Source organism: Carya illinoinensis, chromosome 2, assembly GCF_018687715.1.
Source record: "Carya illinoinensis cultivar Pawnee chromosome 2, C.illinoinensisPawnee_v1, whole genome shotgun sequence".
NCBI lineage: Eukaryota > Viridiplantae > Streptophyta > Magnoliopsida > Fagales > Juglandaceae > Carya > Carya illinoinensis.
Genome location: NC_056753.1, coordinates 35823409 through 35835653, shown reverse-complemented (window position 1 = coordinate 35835653; position 12245 = coordinate 35823409). Strand labels below are relative to the sequence as shown.

The 12245-nt window shown below is 31.7% G+C and overlaps 1 pseudogene; it reads right to left on the bottom strand.

Annotated features, from left to right (window-relative positions):
- Positions 1–1888: 1888 nt before the first annotated feature.
- Positions 1889–6882, bottom strand: LOC122301406 (annotated as a pseudogene).
- Between the last annotated feature and the right edge of the window lie 5363 nt (positions 6883–12245).

The window sequence follows — 12245 nt, the reverse complement described above, 5'->3', positions numbered from 1 at the left end:
GCTATTAGGAAAACATAGTCGTCTCTTCCCTATCCTCATTTGTCTCTCAAATGATATCACTATCAACATTAACGACCAAGACCATACATCACTCAGGCAAAGCCAAAGGCCTTAACGGAAGTATTAAATAATTATTCATTTCCACCTTGTATTTTTCAAAATAGCTCGAGGGTGAGAGGCATTAATGGATCACTAACGCCCAAAAATAAAAAAATAAAAACAAATTAAACAAAGAAGAATATTTAAGTACGCATAGCATCACGTAAGCTAATCCCAAAATTCTTTTTATGTCGCTTAGAGTCTAGCCTTGGTTACGATTGAGAGGATTAACAACAGACGATGTTATTCAATCAGTCAAATATCTCATATTACATATTTTATATATTTTAAAATTATTATTATTATTTTTATTTTATTTTTATTAAACTAATTGAATTATTATTCTTCTCATACATATATTACATATACTTGTTATAAGAAAAATAAAATAAAATAAATATAGTGTGTACTGTATAGAAATAAATAAAAATTATTCTTAATAAAAATGGCGTCCAACGGCCCAATATTGCGAGAAAGTTTGTATCCACATCCTATAAAATAACAAGACCGTACTGTCAGTATCAACAGAGATGCTTGACTGCAGTGGGTTAAGATCCTCCGAGCACATATACTCGAACTACAACACATTGATCTTTCACCACACCGAACACAGCTTTTATTCTGGTAGGAGATTTTTCAAGCTGTTCATAATCAACGATACAGCGTATAATGACGTATCATAATCTGGTTGCCACGACGATGACCCACGGTTATTCAACGCACGGGCCAGTTCTTCGAGTCCACATCGGTGGCGTCGCAAATTGGGAATTGGCGACCAATAATATATATCTATATATATTATAAAAATTGGAAACTACTTCAAGCTGATAACGACTCTGCTCTCTATCCACAACATCAGAGGAAATTGCTTAAATTGACCACCCTTTTTTTTTAACAAAGGAAGACGTTGATCATTAATATCTCCGGGACCATTTCTGGAATGAGGAAAATTTTGATCTTCACTCATGGCACACCTTTGATCTTCACCTTATTATATATCAATCTATATGATGTTTCTAATGAAAGTCAATTCACCTTTGATGGCTTGCTTCTGCGAGAAGGGAGGATAAAATGCAAGTTTAATTTCAGTATCAGCCGTTTCGGCAAAAATTCAAACACCTGCATACATACACCCCGTTGGTATTTTTTAATAGGTTGTATTTGAGTAAAAAAAATTTATAGTTGACGTTGGATTCTTCAAATCTGTTGAGGGAGGATTACACGAAATCATTTTCTTCCGTTAAGATTTATTCAGTGTTTTCGGCATCCATTATTTTCCAAGTGAACAACCGACTAAGAAAAATAAATAATATTACTTCAACGACTATTCTCTCTTAATTCCTTTTTTATTTTTATAAAAACTAGAAGCAGAATCCTCTCAACAAATAAAAAATTTTGTAGCCCGCGTTGGTTGTTGGGTTGTTTTCTATAATCTAGGAGGCACGTGAGATTTGGTTTTAGAGGATCAAGTCACCAACGTTCAGATTTTGGTTATTAAAAATTCTTTAGATAGGTGGCTCGATTGTATGACGGAATATGTAGAAATAAAATTTCTTGTGATATTGAGAATTTCTATATATATATAAAAAAAAAATTGTTTTATTTTTAGAGGAGTTTTGAGTTCAATAACTTATGAGAGTTTATTCTAACTATATATTGGGTTGTTGTATCTTAATGGAAACAAGTCAAGAGGAGGTATGATGCACCAGTTCAATTGAAACTTTACACACCATATAGGGTTTAAATCTTCTTAAAGAGATCAAGATTTCCGTACTTTAATCTAAGCCGGTTTCGTTTGAATTTTTCATTTCATTGTAATTTTTTATTTTAGTACAGTGTATTTCACTAACACACCCAAAACACATGCAGTCCGCAATGGTGACTTGGATATAAAACAGAACTCACTCTCTCAAATGTATCAAGAAAAAAAGGGTAATTTGATATTTTATTGCATGAGCATATACTATATAGGGTATTATAGGTCCTTGCACGAAACCGTAAGGGGGTCTTGCGTACTCATACACGGTTCCAAGTTTAGGAACTTTTCTTAACCTCGGCAGACTTGATAATGTCAATGAACTCCGGCTGATGAGTGCAAAGAGGGGAATAAAAAATAAGGGCGTGAAACAGGAAGATTGTAAAAAGAAAAATATAAAGCAACAATATCGTTACCTTTAGAGAAGCTCCCCCCAACCAAGAAGCCATCAACATCGGGCTGAGCTGCCAATTCCTTGCAGTTTGCCCCATTAACAGAACCTTCAACAGGTATGCAATAACGGTAATGAAACAGATGAAAACGGGGAAGAACAAATGTTAGACATCTCTAAGATTGGTCCATTTATACTTGTTGATGTATAAGACACTACTTTGATTAGAAATACTATTTTGATGAGGAGATCTTCAATTTATTTATTTCCTTATTTCACTTGTACATAACAGATGATTATTCAGAAACAGAAGTCTCGTTCAAATTCTATTTTACTTATTTTCTACATGGTATCAGCGACTTATTTTCTACAATACTGTGCAATAACCACCCTCTGAGGAAACAGGAAGCCAACCAAGTCAAAACACGCAGCATATTCCAGACGACAATAAGCAGAACAGTGGCAATAACGGGGAAAAAAAATTCAAACTTTATGGTTCACAAAGATGCAGATTCACACTGCCATTTCCTTCTGGGCCTCAGTTGAGTTTAATGGCACCAGAATTTGCTAGGAGGCAACCATGAAATCCACTACTCATTGCCACTCCATAATCCAAAAAATGACCTCGTGCTGAAGATACTGCTATACTAAATTGTTGGCAGCAATTGTTCTACAAGGACATCTGACTATTGAGAGCATCTATGGCTTCTAAGAAAGCATAATAACAGATTGATATGGTCAAAAGGAAACCAAAAAGATTAATACTTCGATGAAAAATACATATCAAGGGAAGTTTTAAGGAAGCTAAATGTCAACTGAAAATATCTATTTTTCACTTTATAAAGGGGAAAGTAAAAAAACAAACGGAGTGTGCTCATTCAGGTTTTAATCAAGTTAACAGGTAGGCAAATCCAGCAAAATCCAGTAATATCATAGCCCAAAATTCAAACAAGCTGAGAATTTCCCTTTTGTAATCAAGTTGATAAACAGGCAAACGAAGCAAAATCCAGTAATATCATAAGCCCAAAATCAGAACAAGCTGAGCATGTTCCATTCGATAAAAAGCTAAATTCAGTAAACTTGACTTATCTTCCAAATTGAGATAATAACAGGATCGCACATATACAATGAGGGATATAATAATGAAAAGACCTCTGTAAATAATCTGGGTTGCCACAGCAACTTCAGGACTGGTGTTTGTGTGAAGCCATTTCCTCAATTCAAAATGTACCTGCCATAGAGTTAAAAATCCTTGTTTTCACTTAACTAAATGGTTAAGACCTGCCCTACAGTATAATCAAAAAATTACTTACTGATATGACCAAGAATTTTATTTTATTTTATTTTTTATGAGTACAAAGAATTTTAATATATAGATGGGATACATAAGAGTTGTCATCATTTGACAGTTAGAGCATCTAAACATTTGAGGGCATCATGCTACTATATAAATGAATAACAATTACCGGATTGTAGATCCTCATTCTCTGTATTACAAAAAATTATGAAAGCAATCTCCATATGCATATCTCTGAAGCAAACTCCCTCATACGGCTCTCTCTCTCCCCATTAAAACAATATTACCGCATATAATTTATGCATAGCCTGAATCGATGATATTCTTCAAAACGTTTGACGGTTAGAGCATCTAAACATTTGAGGGCAACATTTATCTCGTTGGCATTTTGCAGTACGGTCTTCATTTATGTTATACAATTACTTTTGGGGATAATTCTGTACAGTCAAGTTACATCTATAATGTACAGAACACAAGCAAATTTAGAGAACAAGGAGCACCTTTTTCTATATGGTCTCCAATCAAAAGCTTCAACTTCACTACAAGTATGCTATAGAAACACCTCTTAGTTAAACGTGGGACTAAGTCCAACAAATGAGATTAATGAAAACAAAAGACAATGCCTTACTTCCTGAGCCTGAGCTGGAGTTGCAACCTTCCCAGTACCAATAGCCCACACAGGCTTGTAGGCCAAAACAACATCGGCCCAGTTCGAAACACGGTCTACAAGAGAAATCACACCAGACATGATCATCGCAAAAGAATTGATGCAATCCTTTGAGCATGACTAACATGGATAGCATCGAAAGTGTGTTGACAGACATGAACTAGCGGTGTTGCGAGGTTGAAGTGCTACGCTACTTGAATTACATGGAACCAGGCAAAGCAAAATCATTGGTTGATAGATTTGGAACTCCCACTTTTTTGTTTCCTCTTATATTCTCCCCTGAAACAGCAGGCTCACTTATCTTTTCCAAAAGAGAAACATTAAGCAATAGCAAACTATTTACCTGCAATTGCTTTAGTTTGTGCAGCAACAACATCCATAGTCGATCCAGATTCCCGCTGCTCGAGAGTCTCTCCAACACAGGCAATCACCTTCTAACCTTGTGCAAGTGCATATGCAACCTTGTCTCCAACAAACTGAAATAAAATAATGGAGATGGGTATTATTATTACTTTAAAGGTGCCTTAATTAAAATAAAAAAGATGAGAACTCATTAATTGTAGCCAATGACAAAAAAATGCCATAACCAAAACTTAAGAAGTAAGTGTCTCTAAAAACCAACTTACCTCATTTGATTCATTCAGAGAGAAGTCTTCTCTCAGAATGACCAAGAATTACCCAAGGAATTCCCAAATTGACTAGCATTTCTGCACTGCACATAGATATAAATAAACTTTCAAATATTTGTCAACAAAGAAATGCACTAGATATATTCAGTTATGAAAAAACCTGAATCAAAGATGGACCATGAAAGATATTATGCAAACACAAGAACCAACATATGGTCGACATGGCTAAGTTGGAGATGATAATGATAATAACCATTCCTTTGCTAAGATTACACAACACTGTTCACGTCAATTTAAGTAAATACCTACGGCAAAAATCTAGATTCCTTTAAGAAACATACTTTATTAAATATTTTCCAGAAAAAAGAATTTATTTGATTAAATATACAACCTCAATAATGCAGAATAAAGTCCAGATGCTTCAAAAATAAAATTCATTGACAAAAAATGAAAAAAAGAATTACGAGGTCACTATATACCTAACCTCCCCAGTATATGCACCTCCATTTTTTACCCAACAATTTTGTGCCGCAACTTGAAAATCAGGCCTCAACAAACTTTTCACCAACGGAAGAAAAACAAATGGAGGACTTACCACGACCTCTGCAAGAAGAACATGTTTTCAATGGACCAAAAGAAATACGGTTACTTCACATAGTAAAGTGAGGATAGGAATGAGGAAATTATTTGTGGCCGTGTGTCATGCAAATAACAATAACAAATAAGAACTGCAACAATAGGAAATAAAACAAAAATAATAGTACGAATACCAACAGTGATCAAAGACAACATTTGAAATTTTGAAATAAAATTTTTTGATGACAAGGATTCCCCAAAGACCGTGCAAGGCTGCAAGCACAACAACATCGTCACTCTGTTAAATTAGGGACTCACCCACAACACACAGATTTGAATTAAAATAACCAATCAATTTCTTAAATAAGAAAGGTTCACTATATTTGGATTAAAACTAACATGCTGGTGTGAGCTTCTGAAATCTTACGAGATTAGCTGTCTCATGGAGCAACAAAAACTTTCACCCGCATATAGATGAGATCATAATAGGCCAAAGTGTGCAAAAAGTACTTTCATAGCCTCTAAAACACTGAAACCTATACATATACTACAAAAACAAGTTTCTCTCGATGCTGAAATTTTTATTACAGCCTATCAATATTAAGTCTTCATTTTAGATAATGTTCTCGCACATCCAACAAATTCTAAACCTTAATAACAAATTATATGGCATGCAACGGGTCCTGAGTGGTTCCATTCATATAGGCTCACAGTGTGTTACCTCCAAAAAGAACCAAAACAGCAACACGATACATCAAATCCAATCATTCACATACCCACGACATCTGGTGGGGGCACTTGGGCTTCATTAAGTGTGGCCACGATCTTCTTCACCTCCTGAGTGGTTCCATTCTGCATCCACATTCGCGTTTAGCTCAAACCAAAAAAAACCAATACTTTTAGTGTATATGCGAGTATATGCGTCCGTATTTTCTTCTCAAGAACAGAGAGTATACAAAATAAAACCAAGATTTGTGCAACGGATAAAGAAATATAATAATAAAAAAGTATTTAAGCAACGGAATTATTGGCTGTTGGCAAAGAAAAAAAGAAGAGATCGTACAACTGATACAAAATATCGACTGTTGGCTGCCGGGAAAGTGGATAACAGCAACTTGTTTTCGGTTGAGCTATACGATGAAGTGAGCGTTCAACATTCACTCGCACTCTATTATTTTTATAGCATACTCATTTGTCTCGAAAATACAAACAGAGAAGACGATCGCATAGAATAAATTGGAAGCAGACTCACGCATTTCCAGTTACCGCCGACGAAGAACTTCCTTGCCATCTTTTCCGATAAAAGCAATTCGCAGAGGGTAGGCTTCCAGTCTGGTGAGTGACGATCTTAGGAACAAGAATATATGCAAAAGTTGATCGCGGTCGGTGTGCGATTACAGTTAACACCTCGGAGGTGGAGTATATGTGCTCGTGGGTAGTTTTGTCAATCAAAGGTAAAATGAGGTCACGGTGTCCGTGTGGCTCTAGCCTCTAGCCACGACTCACGAGTCAGGGGCTCGTTGCGCTGCTGTCTCAAAAGTGGGCAGTGATTATCGGAACGGGGAAAGGTGATAAATAATACAGCTTTGCTACATACAGTCGTCACATGCAGTCGACGTACAGTCAACTGTACAGAATGAATAAAAAAAAATTATAAAAAAAATTTTTTATATTCAAGGGGACTTACATGAATTATAAAAAGTTATAAAAATAATTTTTTTTTCATGTAGGTCCTGTATTAATTTTTTTTTTACAACCGACTGCACGCCAACTGCATCTCCCAACTGCAAAAAGTATTTCTGTAAATAATATTTATAAGAGAAAATGCTAAGAGTGCATAAATATAAATTGGAAAATGCTGGGCATCCCGCTTGGGGATCCCGCTGGAGCGGTACTCCCTTTTTTTTTTTTTTTCTTAATAATTAAGAATTTTTTTTAATGTTATTATAATTTTTTTTATATTTTTTAAAAATATTAAAAAATGATTTTTAAAGAAACAAAAATTCATAACTTTTTTTTTTGCCTAACGACGGTGACTTCCGGCGGGAATAATTTAATATAATGTATCAATTTATATAATTTATAAATTGATTTTTATATAATTTTTTTGTTGATAAAGTATTTCTTTATCTATAATATTAGAAAGCACAAATTGCCTAGTTTTTTTTTAATATGAAATTCACTTTAATAAAATTTATTTAATAATAAATCACACATTTCAAAATATATATATAACATTTATAATTTATGATTATATCTACATTATTTTTATTTTTCGAATAAGACTTACGTAAATCTTTAACTTTCTCGTGGGCTGTGACTTTCTGGCGCGATGACAACCCAGTCATGCCTATTTCTAACGACATAATTCACAATTTATAAAATAGAAATGCTAGTTTTTTAAAAAAGTATGGTAAAAATAAAATTTAAGTAAGTCTAGATCAGATGTGTAGAATGGTTTTTATTTTTTTAACATAGATTCGTAACATGTTAGATGTTCTTTATAGTAAATAAGTTTTTACAATAATATATATTACAAAAAATTAGCATTTCTATGATATTTTTATTTTTATGATATTTTTTTTTTATAAACTAAATGTTTCTCTTATAAAAAATGAAAAAAAGTGTCATTTATAAAGTTCACGTGCATAAGATTAATGTTATATCTACTCATAATTTTACATATAATATTAATTTTATCATATTTTTATAATTTTAAATTTTAACATTTTCAACGTATTAACCTTTGTTATATTGCATTATGTAGATAAAATTTATAAGTATAAATAGTTTTTTCTATATATAAAACTTTTCACGTGAGTTTCTTGATTAACAAAAAAAAAGGATTATGAAGGAAGAATTTTGTATTTATATAATTACTAACGAGCATAATCTTCTAGCCTATTTATAAAAATGGCAAGTTTAATTCTACACGTGACAGGTATATGCTCATTTAAAATTACGAAAAAAGCAGATCCTATTAATGAAAAATAATTTTTTTATATTTTTTTAGATGGGATATATCTTTTTACAAGAGCTTATATATAATTTATTTATTTAAAATTTGTATAAATCATTCTTCTATAAAATTATAACAGTTATAAACTGATTTGTATAATTATCTTTAGTCATTAATTAAGATCATATTTAGCCATCAATTAAGACAATCTTTAACTATCAATTAAGACTATTTAGTCATCAATTAAGACTGATATTTAGCTATCAATTATGATTTAAACTATACATAAACCCCTTTGTACTTCTATATATATTAGTATCGTTCATTTATATATGAAGAAATTTTGTATTAAACAACAATATTTTTTCTTATAATATCATTTTTCTTTTAATTTCACAATTATCACATATTTCCTTATTAAAAAGAGAAAAAGAAGGTGCGTCTCACATTCTCAGAGGACACGTGGCAGTGTGGCAGTTTTCTAAATGAGTTGAAATAAATCTCTTATTAACAGTTTTGACTTTTGATTATAACTATTTCGAAATGATTACTTGCTTCGCCACACTTGGGTTATAAAAATTTTAATTTGTAGTTATTTTTGTATATTTTATTGATATAATTGATTGTGCATTAAAAAATAAATACAACTAATCATATTAATAGAATGCGTAAAAGTACATAAAAGTGACAATACATAACATTACTCTTGGGTTCGAACTTCGAAATTAAGATCCATTGTTCAATCTTTTATTTTTTTACTTTGTTAATTTTGTTTACTTACATACTTGGATGAGATTATTTTTTCAGTTCATACCCCCTCTCACTTTGTAACTTCGATTTTATTTTTAATGCATAATTTTGTAGGAAAAATAAAGACACCCATTAAATAAAATAAAATAAACCGATATCTTAAACGGAGTGGAACCGGGCTGTGAAGAAGACAAGGCCCAACCCAAAATAAGTGGGCCGATGATCTTGAAGTGAAAACTCAATCCGGCCCAAATATAAGAGAGTGATTTGAGCTCACCTCTTGTTAACGACCCTAACCTTCGCCTTCTCCAGCTTGATATTTGAATGGGTCCAGCTCTGCTGCTCAAGGGCCTACCACCTCGCATAGGGCCGAAGCGGCAAGTCGAAGGTTTTTTGTTTTTTGTTTTCTTCTTCTTCTTAATGGGCAGGTCGAAGGTTAATAATGATTGACAATTACGAAATAGCTGGTCAATTAAATATTTTATAATTTTGAGAATAATAATAAATTATTTTAGTGATATTTTATTAAATTTTAAGAAAAGAGAGAAGAAATTTGAATAAAATTATTATAAAATTAAAAAATTACTTGAATATTATATTTTAATCATTTTTTTTTTTTAAATTTGTAAAAGTTATATTGATTTTTATGTTTTGTTTATAAAGGTTGTATTAATTTTTGTGTTTAAATAATGATTAGATAAAAAATTATAAGATTTTAAATTAAAAAGTATTTTATATTTGAGTGATATTTGAGAATCAAATTATGAGAAATTTTAAAAATTTAAAATTTTTTATATCTTATGGCTAAGTCCAAATGCCACTTTAGTATAGGTTATAAATTCATGCATATTGGGTCGGAAAAGTGGTCATAACACCCAAATCTTAAAAAAAAAAATAATAATAATATTAATAATTAAATAGGCACTCAAAGGGATAAATTAGCACTAACGCGAAGTCTAGAAGAAAGGGGGACTAATGATAGGGTTGTTTCAAAGTAGTAGGTATAAAGATAAATTTTAAGCGTCGTTTAAATAATAAGTTAAGGTGAGATAAGTTAAAATAAAAATTAAAAATTAAATAAAATAAGTTAAGATGAGAGTTAAAATAAAAATAATATAATAATAAAATAAAAAGAAATGAAATATTACTGTATAAACGAAACGTATACGTTGGTTCTTATCGCTATTGGTTTTTGCGTTTGCCATATTTTGTATAAAAATATAATAATAAAATAAGAAGAAATGAAATATTACTGTATAGACGAAATTTATACGATGATTCTTATCGCTATTGGTTTTTGTGTTTACCATGCAAACCAAAAAGCGTGTGGGCCCTCTAAAATATCATGAAGAGCAATATTACATACAGTCGTAGAATTGCAAACGCCGTACAATCGCTTTGAAAAAGAGTGAGGTCTACAATTAAAAAGTTATTTTTTCATGTGGGTCTCATATTAATTCATTTTTTTCAAAACGACTATACGTCGCTTGCACAATCACGATTACAAATATTATTTCTCTTATCATAAAATGTTGTAGGTAATAATTTTGCCGACCAACCCCTCCATAATTTTATTAAACAAATGGACCCGAACTGAGCTGGGTTGGCCGGTCGGGTCCATTTATAGTGGCCATAATTGAGTCTAGTGTTGTCACTTGTCGCCTTCTCTAAAGCCAGGAAGGATAGCGACGGAGAGCGTGTTGCCCCCCACTACAATCCGGGTGGCGAGTCCTCTCTTTTCTTATCCTCCAATATTTTTTTAATTAATTATCGTTCATACAACAACGGTGCGACAAGATAGACATAATATTAAAGTTTTAAGGACTTTGATAAAATAATTAAAATATTTGTCAATCACTCGAATTAGAGAATAGCCAGAGATTTTAAGAAAAGAAAAATAAAAAATAAAAATGCAGGAACAACGAAGGAACTGATCGAAGTCGGTGGTCAAGAAAAGTGTTAGAATATAATACAATAATTAATTAACGTGTAACGCAAGTGGTGAGGCTCCCGTCGTCTTCCATTGCGACAGGGGCAATGACCGTTATATAAAATATCCAGTCCAATTTGTCTGTTGCCAAAGCTTGGGGCGCAAGGCAAAGCACATGGCTTTACCTGCTTTTCCTGAAATTAACATTATGCCCGTGCCATTTGCGTTTTTGACCCACTTGCTTACCTCCTAATATAATATCTTTTCGACTCTTTCTTTACAACCAATTAATAATATTTCTTGATTCAAAAAAATAAAATAATAATAATAATATTTCTAGCCGCCCACGAGTTTGGTGCTTGATTAACTAGCCTTTTGGTAAGGGATTCATGTTGAAAATGTCCATAGTTTTGTACTCTATTTTCCTACTCTGAATCCAAACATATTTACATCAAAATAATCACAATTGATCAAACCATCTCATACCAAAAAATCTTTTTAAAAAAAAAGTCTAATAAAACCTTTATTTTCACATATTTTTAATATCTATCTCACTATTGTATCAAACCTCAAGAGAAATTATTTGGAAACAAACTCATATTCTAAAAGTATTTTTATTCTAACACAAGATTTTTACAGAAATTCATAAATTAAATTTTAATAAATATTATATACCATCATTTTTATATATTTTTTAAATATTTTATTAATATGATTAATTAAAATAATTATTTTATATTAAAAAATATCATAACCATTAATAAAGTATATAAAAATAAGAAAAAAATTTTTGTCATCCTCATACTTCACACATCATATTTATTTTAATTTTTTTTTATTTTTTCTATAATAAATATGTAGTGTGTAGATGATAAATAGAATAATTTAATTAATTTAATAAAAATAAAATAAAATAAAAAATAATATTTTAATATATAAAATATATAGTATAAAATGAACCTTCATCGTAAAAATATACAAAACAACTGCACCTAAATTTTTCAAAAATTTATATCAGGCAGCCGCGAATATCGTTCTCTTTACGCCCAAGGTCTCCGCTGTTCCCTCATCCATTCCCTCCAAATTTTGAATGGGCAAGAAGGACATTACGTGGTCCATGGGACAATAAAGCAAGGGCAATACCGACATTTAACCCGTTTCACACTTTATAATATGCCCGTTGTTTTCCTT